Source organism: Labrus bergylta, chromosome 17 (genome assembly GCF_963930695.1).
Source record: "Labrus bergylta chromosome 17, fLabBer1.1, whole genome shotgun sequence".
Lineage (NCBI taxonomy): Eukaryota > Metazoa > Chordata > Actinopteri > Labriformes > Labridae > Labrus > Labrus bergylta.
The window spans coordinates 27,382,164-27,393,031 of NC_089211.1; positions in this window are offsets into that span (position 1 = coordinate 27,382,164).

Genomic DNA, 10,868 nt, shown 5'->3' on the forward strand with positions numbered 1-10,868 from the left:
TTATCATGTGATGAAGAGGAGATAAACTACATTTATTTATACTGATGAAGAGGAGATAAACTACATTTATTTATCATGTGATGAAGAGGAGATAAACTACATTTATTTATACTGATGAAGAGGAGATAAACTACATTTATTTATCATGTGATGAAGAGGAGATAACCTACATTTATTTATACTGATGAAGAGGAGGTAAACTACATTTATTTATACTGATGAAGAGGAGATAAACTACATTTATTTATACTGATGAAGAGGAGATAAACTACATTTATTTATCATGTGATGAAGAGGAGATAAACTACATTTATTTATACTGATGAAGAGGAGATAAACTACATTTATTTATACTGATGAAGAGGAGGTAAACTACATTTATTTATACTGATGAAGAGGAGATAAACTACATTTATTTATACTGACGAAGAGGAGATAAACTACATTTATTTATCATGTGATGAAGAGGAGAGAAACTACATTTATTTATACTGATGAAGAGGAGATAAACTACATTTATTTATCATGTGATGAAGAGGAGGTAAACTACATTTATTTATCATGATGAAGAGGAGGTAAACTACATTTATTTATCATGATGAAGAGGAGATAAACTACATTTATTTATACTGATGAAGAGGAGGTAAACTACATTTATTTATCATGTGATGAAGAGGAGATAACCTACATTTATTTATACTGATGAAGAGGAGGTAAACTACATTTATTTATACTGATGAAGAGGAGATAAACTACATTTATTTATACTGATGAAGAGGAGATAAACTACATTTATTTATCATGTGATGAAGAGGAGATAAACTACATTATTTATACTGATGAAGAGGAGATAAACTACATTTATTTATCATGTGATGAAGAGGAGATAACCTACATTTATTTATACTGATGAAGAGGAGGTAAACTACATTTATTTATACTGATGAAGAGGAGATAAACTACATTTATTTATACTGATGAAGAGGAGATAAACTACATTTTTTTATCATGATGAAGAGGAGTTAAACTACATTTATTTATCATGATGAAGAGGAGATAAACTACATTTATTTATACTGATGAAGAGGAGATAAACTACATTTATTTATCATGATGAAGAGGAGGTAAACTACATTTATTTATCATGATGAAGAGGAGGTAAACTACATTTATTTATCATGATGAAGAGGAGATAAACTACATTTATTTATACTGATGAAGAGGAGATAAACTACATTTATTTATCATGATGAAGAGGAGGTAAACTACATTTATTTATCATGATGAAGAGGAGATAAACTACATTTATATATACTGATGAAGAGGAGGTAAACTACATTTATTTATACTGATGAAGAGGAGGTAAACTACTTTTATTTATACTGATGAAGAGGAGGTAAACTACATTTATTTATACTGATGAAGAGGAGATAAACGACATTTATTTATACTGATGAAGAGGAGATAAACTACATTTATTTATACTGATGAAGAGGAGATAAACTACATTTATTTATCATGTGATGAAGAGGAGGTAAACTACATTTATTTATCATGATGAAGAGGAGATAAACTACATTTATTTATCATGATGAAGAGGAGATAAACTACATTTATTTATACTGATGAAGAGGAGATAAACTACATTTATTTATCATGTGATGAAGAGGAGATAAACTACATTTATTTATCATGATGAAGAGGAGGTAAACTACATTTATTTATCATGATGAAGAGGAGATAAACTACATTTATTTATACTGATGAAGAGGAGATAAACTACATTTATTTATACTGATGAAGAGGAGATAAACTACATTTATTTATCATGTGATGAAGAGGAGATAAACTACATTTATTTATACTGATGAAGAGGAGATAAACTACATTTATTTATCATGTGATGAAGAGGAGATAACCTACATTTATTTATACTGATGAAGAGGAGGTAAACTACATTTATTTATACTGATGAAGAGGAGATAAACTACATTTATTTATACTGATGAAGAGGAGATAAACTACATTTATTTATACTGATGAAGAGGAGATAAACTACATTTATTTATCATGATGAAGAGGAGATAAACTACATTTATTTATCATGTGATGAAGAGGAGGTAAACTACATTTATTTATCATGATGAAGAGGAGGTAAACTACATTTATTTATCATGTGATGAAGAGGAGATAACCTACATTTATTTATACTGATGAAGAGGAGGTAAACTACATTTATTTATACTGATGAAGAGGAGATAAACTACATTTATTTATACTGATGAAGAGGAGATAAACTACATTTATTTATCATGTGATGAAGAGGAGATAAACTACATTTATTTATACTGATGAAGAGGAGATAAACTACATTTATTTATACTGATGAAGAGGAGGTAAACTACATTTATTTATACTGATGAAGAGGAGATAAACTACATTTATTTATACTGACGAAGAGGAGATAAACTACATTTATTTATCATGTGATGAAGAGGAGATAACCTACATTTATTTATACTGATGAAGAGGAGATAAACTACATTTATTTATCATGTGATGAAGAGGAGGTAAACTACATTTATTTATCATGATGAAGAGGAGGTAAACTACATTTATTTATCATGATGAAGAGGAGATAAACTACATTTATTTATACTGATGAAGAGGAGGTAAACTACATTTATTTATCATGTGATGAAGAGGAGATAACCTACATTTATTTATACTGATGAAGAGGAGGTAAACTACATTTATTTATACTGATGAAGAGGAGGTAAACTACATTTATTTATACTGATGAAGAGGAGATAAACTACATTTATTTATACTGATGAAGAGGAGATAAACTATATTTATTTATCATGTGATGAAGAGGAGATAAACTACATTTATTTATACTGATGAAGAGGAGATAAACTACATTTATTTATCATGTGATGAAGAGGAGATAACCTACATTTATTTATACTGATGAAGAGGAGATAAACGACATTTATTTATAATGATGAAGAGGAGATAAACTACATTTATTTATCATGATGAAGAGGAGATAAACTACATTTATTTATCATGATGAAGAGGAGATAAACTACATTTATTTATACTGATGAAGAGGAGGTAAACTACATTTATTTATCATGTGATGAAGAGGAGATAAACTACATTTATTTATCATGTGATGAAGAGGAGATAAACTACATTTATTTATACTGATGAAGAGGAGATAAACTACATTAATTTATACTGATGAAGAGGAGATAAACTACATTTATTTATCATGTGATGAAGAGGAGATAAACTACATTTATTTATCATGATGAAGAGGAGATAAACTACATTTATATATACTGATGAAGAGGAGGTAAACTACATTTATTTATACCGATGAAGAGGAGGTAAACTACTTTTATTTATACTGATGAAGAGGAGGTAAACTACATTTATTTATACTGATGAAGAGGAGATAAACTACATTTATTTATACTGATGAAGAGGAGATAAACTACATTTATTTATACTGATGAAGAGGAGATAAACTACATTTATTTATCATGTGATGAAGAGAAGATAGACTACATTTATTTATACTGATGAAGAGGAGATAAACTACATTTATTTATCATGATGAAGAGGAGATAAACTACATTTATTTATCATGTGATGAAGAGGAGGTAAACTACATTTATTTATCATGATGAAGAGGAGATAAACTACATTTATTTATCATGATGAAGAAGAGATAAACTACATTTATTTATACTGATGAAGAGGAGATAAACTACATTTATTTATCATGATGAAGAGGAGATAAACTACATTTATTTATCATGATGAAGAGGAGATAAACTACATTTATTTATACTGATGAAGAGGAGATAAACTACATTTATTTATCATGTGATGAAGAGCAGATAAACTACATTTATTTATACTGATGAAGAGGAGATAAACTACATTTATTTATACTGATGAAGAGGAGATAAACTACATTTATTTATCATGTGATGAAGAGGAGGTAAACTACATTTATTTATAATGATGAAGAGGAGATAAACTACATTTATTTATCATGTGATGAAGAGGAGATAAACTACATTTATTCATAATGATGAAGAGGAGATAAACTACATTTATTTATACTGATGAAGAGGAGATAAACTACATTTATTTATCATGTGATGAAGAGGAGGTAAACTACATTTATTTATACTGATGAAGAGGAGATAAACTACATTTATTTATACTGATGAAGAGGAGATAAACTACATTTATTTATCATGATGAAGAGGAGATAAACTACATTTATTCATACTGATGAAGAGGAGATAAACTACATTTATTTATCATGTGATGAAGAGGAGGTAAACTACATTTATTTATACTGATGAAGAGGAGATAAACTACATTTATTTATCATGATGAAGAGGAGATAAACTACATTTATTTATCATGATGAAGAGGAGGTAAACTACATTTATTTACACTGATGAAGAGGAGATAAACTACATTTATTTATAATGATGAAGAGGAGATAAACTACATTTATTTATCATGTGATGAAGAGAAGATAAACTACATTTATTTATAATGATGAAGAGGAGATAAACTACATTTATTTATACTGATGAAGAGGAGATAAACTACATTTATTTATCATGTGATGAAGAGCAGATAAACTACATTTATTTATACTGATGAAGAGGAGATAAACTACATTTATTTATCATGTGATGAAGAGGAGGTAAACTACATTTATTTATAATGATGAAGAGGAGATAAACTACATTTATTTATCATGTGATGAAGAGGAGATAAACTACATTTATTTATACTGATGAAGAGGAGACAAACTACATTTATTTATACTGATGAAGAGGAGATAAACTACATTTATTTATAATGATGAAGAGGAGATAAACTACTTTTATTTATACTGATGAAGAGGAGGTAAACTACATTTATTTATACTGATGAAGAGGAGATAAACTACATTTATTTATAATGATGAAGAGGAGGTAAACTACATTTATTTATACTGATGAAGAGGAGATAAACTACATTTATTTATAATGATGAAGAGGAGATAAACTACATTTATTTATCATGTGATGAAGAGAAGATAAACTACATTTATTTATAATGATGAAGAGGAGATAAACTACATTTATTTATACTGATGAAGAGGAGATAAACTACATTTATTTATCATGTGATGAAGAGCAGATAAACTACATTTATTTATACTGATGAAGAGGAGATAAACTACATTTATTTATCATGATGAAGAGGAGATAAACTACATTTATTTATCATGTGATGAAGAGGAGATAAACTACATTTATTTATAATGATGAAGAGGAGATAAACTACATTTATTTATCATGTGATGAAGAGGAGATAAACTACATTTATTCATAATGATGAAGAGGAGATAAACTACATTTATTTATACTGATGAAGAGGAGATAAACTACATTTATTTATCATGTGATGAAGAGGAGGTAAACTACATTTATTTATACTGATGAAGAGGAGATAAACTACATTTATATATACTGATGAAGAGGAGGTAAACTACATTTATTTATACCGATGAAGAGGAGGTAAACTACTTTTATTTATACTGATGAAGAGGAGGTAAACTACATTTATTTATACTGATGAAGAGGAGATAAACTACATTTATTTATACTGATGAAGAGGAGATAAACTACATTTATTTATACTGATGAAGAGGAGATAAACTACATTTATTTATCATGTGATGAAGAGAAGATAGACTACATTTATTTATACTGATGAAGAGGAGATAAACTACATTTATTTATCATGATGAAGAGGAGATAAACTACATTTATTTATCATGTGATGAAGAGGAGGTAAACTACATTTATTTATCATGATGAAGAGGAGATAAACTACATTTATTTATCATGATGAAGAAGAGATAAACTACATTTATTTATACTGATGAAGAGGAGATAAACTACATTTATTTATACTGATGAAGAGGAGATAAACTACATTTATTTATCATGATGAAGAGGAGATAAACTACATTTATTTATACTGATGAAGAGGAGATAAACTACATTTATTTATCATGTGATGAAGAGCAGATAAACTACATTTATTTATACTGATGAAGAGGAGATAAACTACATTTATTTATACTGATGAAGAGGAGATAAACTACATTTATTTATCATGTGATGAAGAGGAGGTAAACTACATTTATTTATAATGATGAAGAGGAGATAAACTACATTTATTTATCATGTGATGAAGAGGAGATAAACTACATTTATTCATAATGATGAAGAGGAGATAAACTACATTTATTTATACTGATGAAGAGGAGATAAACTACATTTATTTATCATGTGATGAAGAGGAGGTAAACTACATTTATTTATCATGATGAAGAGGAGATAAACTACATTTATTTATACTGATGAAGAGGAGATAAACTACATTTATTTATCATGATGAAGAGGAGATAAACTACATTTATTCATACTGATGAAGAGGAGATAAACTACATTTATTTATCATGTGATGAAGAGGAGGTAAACTACATTTATTTATACTGATGAAGAGGAGATAAACTACATTTATTTATCATGATGAAGAGGAGATAAACTACATTTATTTATCATGATGAAGAGGAGGTAAACTACATTTATTTACACTGATGAAGAGGAGATAAACTACATTTATTTATAATGATGAAGAGGAGATAAACTACATTTATTTATCATGTGATGAAGAGAAGATAAACTACATTTATTTATAATGATGAAGAGGAGATAAACTACATTTATTTATACTGATGAAGAGGAGATAAACTACATTTATTTATCATGTGATGAAGAGCAGATAAACTACATTTATTTATACTGATGAAGAGGAGATAAACTACATTTATTTATCATGTGATGAAGAGGAGGTAAACTACATTTATTTATAATGATGAAGAGGAGATAAACTACATTTATTTATCATGTGATGAAGAGGAGATAAACTACATTTATTTATACTGATGAAGAGGAGACAAACTACATTTATTTATACTGATGAAGAGGAGATAAACTACATTTATTTATAATGATGAAGAGGAGATAAACTACTTTTATTTATACTGATGAAGAGGAGGTAAACTACATTTATTTATACTGATGAAGAGGAGATAAACTACATTTATTTATAATGATGAAGAGGAGGTAAACTACATTTATTTATACTGATGAAGAGGAGATAAACTACATTTATTTATAATGATGAAGAGGAGATAAACTACATTTATTTATCATGTGATGAAGAGAAGATAAACTACATTTATTTATAATGATGAAGAGGAGATAAACTACATTTATTTATACTGATGAAGAGGAGATAAACTACATTTATTTATCATGTGATGAAGAGCAGATAAACTACATTTATTTATACTGATGAAGAGGAGATAAACTACATTTATTTATCATGATGAAGAGGAGATAAACTACATTTATTTATCATGTGATGAAGAGGAGATAAACTACATTTATTTATAATGATGAAGAGGAGATAAACTACATTTATTTATCATGTGATGAAGAGGAGATAAACTACATTTATTCATAATGATGAAGAGGAGATAAACTACATTTATTTATACTGATGAAGAGGAGATAAACTACATTTATTTATCATGTGATGAAGAGGAGGTAAACTACATTTATTTATACTGATGAAGAGGAGATAAACTACATTTATTTATACTGATGAAGAGGAGATAAACTACATTTATTTATACTGATGAAGAGGAGATAAACTACATTTATTTATCATGATGAAGAGGAGATAAACTACATTTATTCATACTGATGAAGAGGAGATAAACTACATTTATTTATCATGATGAAGAGGAGATAAACTACATTTATTTATCATGATGAAGAGGAGATAAACTACATTTATTTATCATGATGAAGAGGAGGTAAACTACATTTATTTACACTGATGAAGAGGAGATAAACTACATTTATTTATCATGTGATGAAGAGGAGATAAACTACATTTATTTATACTGATGAAGAGGAGATAAACTACATTTATTTATACTGATGAAGAGGAGATAAACTACATTTATTTATCATGTGATGAAGAGGAGATAAACTACTTTTATTTATCATGTGATGAAGAGGAGGTAAACTACATTTATTTATCATGTGATGAAGAGGAGATAAACTACATTTATTTATACTGATGAAGAGGAGGTAAACTACATTTATTTATACTGATGAAGAGGAGATAAACTACATTTATTTATCATGATGAAGAGGAGATAAACGACATTTATTTATCATGATGAAGAGGAGATAAACTACATTTATTTATACTGATGAAGAGGAGATAAACTACATTTATTTATACTGATGAAGAGGAGATAAACTACATTTATTTATCATGTGATGAAGAGGAGATAAACTACATTTATTTACACTGATGAAGAGGAGATAAACTACATTTATTTATCATGATGAAGAGGAGATAAACTACATTTATTTATACTGATGAAGAGGAGATAAACTACATTTATTTATACTGATGAAGAGGAGATAAACTACATTTATTTATCATGTGATGAAGAGGAGATAAACTACTTTTATTTATCATGTGATGAAGAGGAGGTAAACTACATTTATTTATCATGTGATGAAGAGGAGGTAAACTACATTTATTTATCATGTGATGAAGAGGAGGTAAACTACATTTATTTATCATGTGATGAAGAGGAGATAAACTACATTTATTTATCATGATGAAGAGGAGATAAACTACATTTATTTATACTGATGAAGAGGAGATAAACTACATTTATTTATCATGTGATGAAGAGGAGGTAAACTACATTTATTTATCATGATGAAGAGGAGATAAACTACATTTATTTATACTGATGAAGAGGAGATAAACTACATTTATTTATCATGATGAAGAGGAGATAAACGACATTTATTTATCATGATGAAGAGGAGATAAACGACATTTATTTATCATGATGAAGAGGAGATAAACTACATTTATTTATACTGATGAAGAGGAGATAAACTACATTTATTTATCATGATGAAGAGGAGATAAACGACATTTATTTATCATGATGAAGAGGAGATAAACGACATTTATTTATCATGTGATGAAGAGGAGATAAACTACATTTATTTATCATGATGAAGAGGAGATAAACTACATTTATTTATCATGATGAAGAGGAGATAAACTACATTTATTTATCATGTGATGAAGAGGAGATAAACTACATTTATTTATCATGATGAAGAGGAGGTAAACTACATTTATTTATCATGTGATGAAGAGGAGGTAAACTACATTTATTTATAATGATGAAGAGGAGGTAAACTACATTTATTTATCATGATGAAGAGGAGATAAACTACATTTATTTATCATGATGAAGAGGAGATAAACTACATTTATTTATCATGATGAAGAGGAGATAAACTACATTTATTTATACTGATGAAGAGGAGATAAACTACATTTATTTATACTGATGAAGAGGAGATAACCTACATTTATTTATACTGATGAAGAGGAGATAAACTACATTTATTTATACTGATGAAGAGGAGATAACCTACATTTATTTATACTGATGAAGAGGAGATAAACTACATTTATTTATACTGATGAAGAGGAGATAACCTACATTTATTTATACTGATGAAGAGGAGATAACCTACATTTATTTATACTGATGAAGAGGAGATAAACTACATTTATTTATACTGATGAAGAGGAGATAAACTACATTTATTTATACTGATGAAGAGGAGATAACCTACATTTATTTATACTGATGAAGAGGAGATAACCTACATTTATTTATACTGATGAAGAGGAGATAAACTACATTTATTTATACTGATGAAGAGGAGATAAACTACATTTATTTATACTGATGAAGAGGAGATAACCTACATTTATTTATACTGATGAAGAGGAGATAAACTACATTTATTTATACTGATGAAGAGGAGATAAACTACATTTATTTATACTGATGAAGAGGAGATAACCTACATTTATTTATACTGATGAAGAGGAGATAACCTACATTTATTTATACTGATGAAGAGGAGATAAACTACATTTATTTATACTGATGAAGAGGAGATAAACTACATTTATTTATACTGATGAAGAGGAGATAAACTACATTTATTTATACTGATGAAGAGGAGATAACCTACATTTATTTATACTGATGAAGAGGAGATAAACTACATTTATTTATACTGATGAAGAGGAGATAAACTACATTTATTTATACTGATGAAGAGGAGATAACCTACATTTATTTATACTGATGAAGAGGAGATAAACTACATTTATTTATACTGATGAAGAGGAGATAAACTACATTTATTTATACTGATGAAGAGGAGATAACCTACATTTATTTATACTGATGAAGAGGAGATAAACTACATTTATTTATAATGATGAAGAGGAGATAAACTACTTTTATTTATACTGATGAAGAGGAGGTAAACTACATTTATTTATACTGATGAAGAGGAGATAAACTACATTTATTTATAATGATGAAGAGGAGGTAAACTACATTTATTTATACTGATGAAGAGGAGATAAACTACATTTATTTATCATGTGATGAAGAGGAGGTAAACTACATTTATTTATAATGATGAAGAGGAGATAAACTACATTTATTTATCATGTGATGAAGAGGAGATAAACTACATTTATTTATACTGATGAAGAGGAGATAAACTACATTTATTTATACTGATGAAGAGGAGATAAACTACATTTATTTATAATGATGAAGA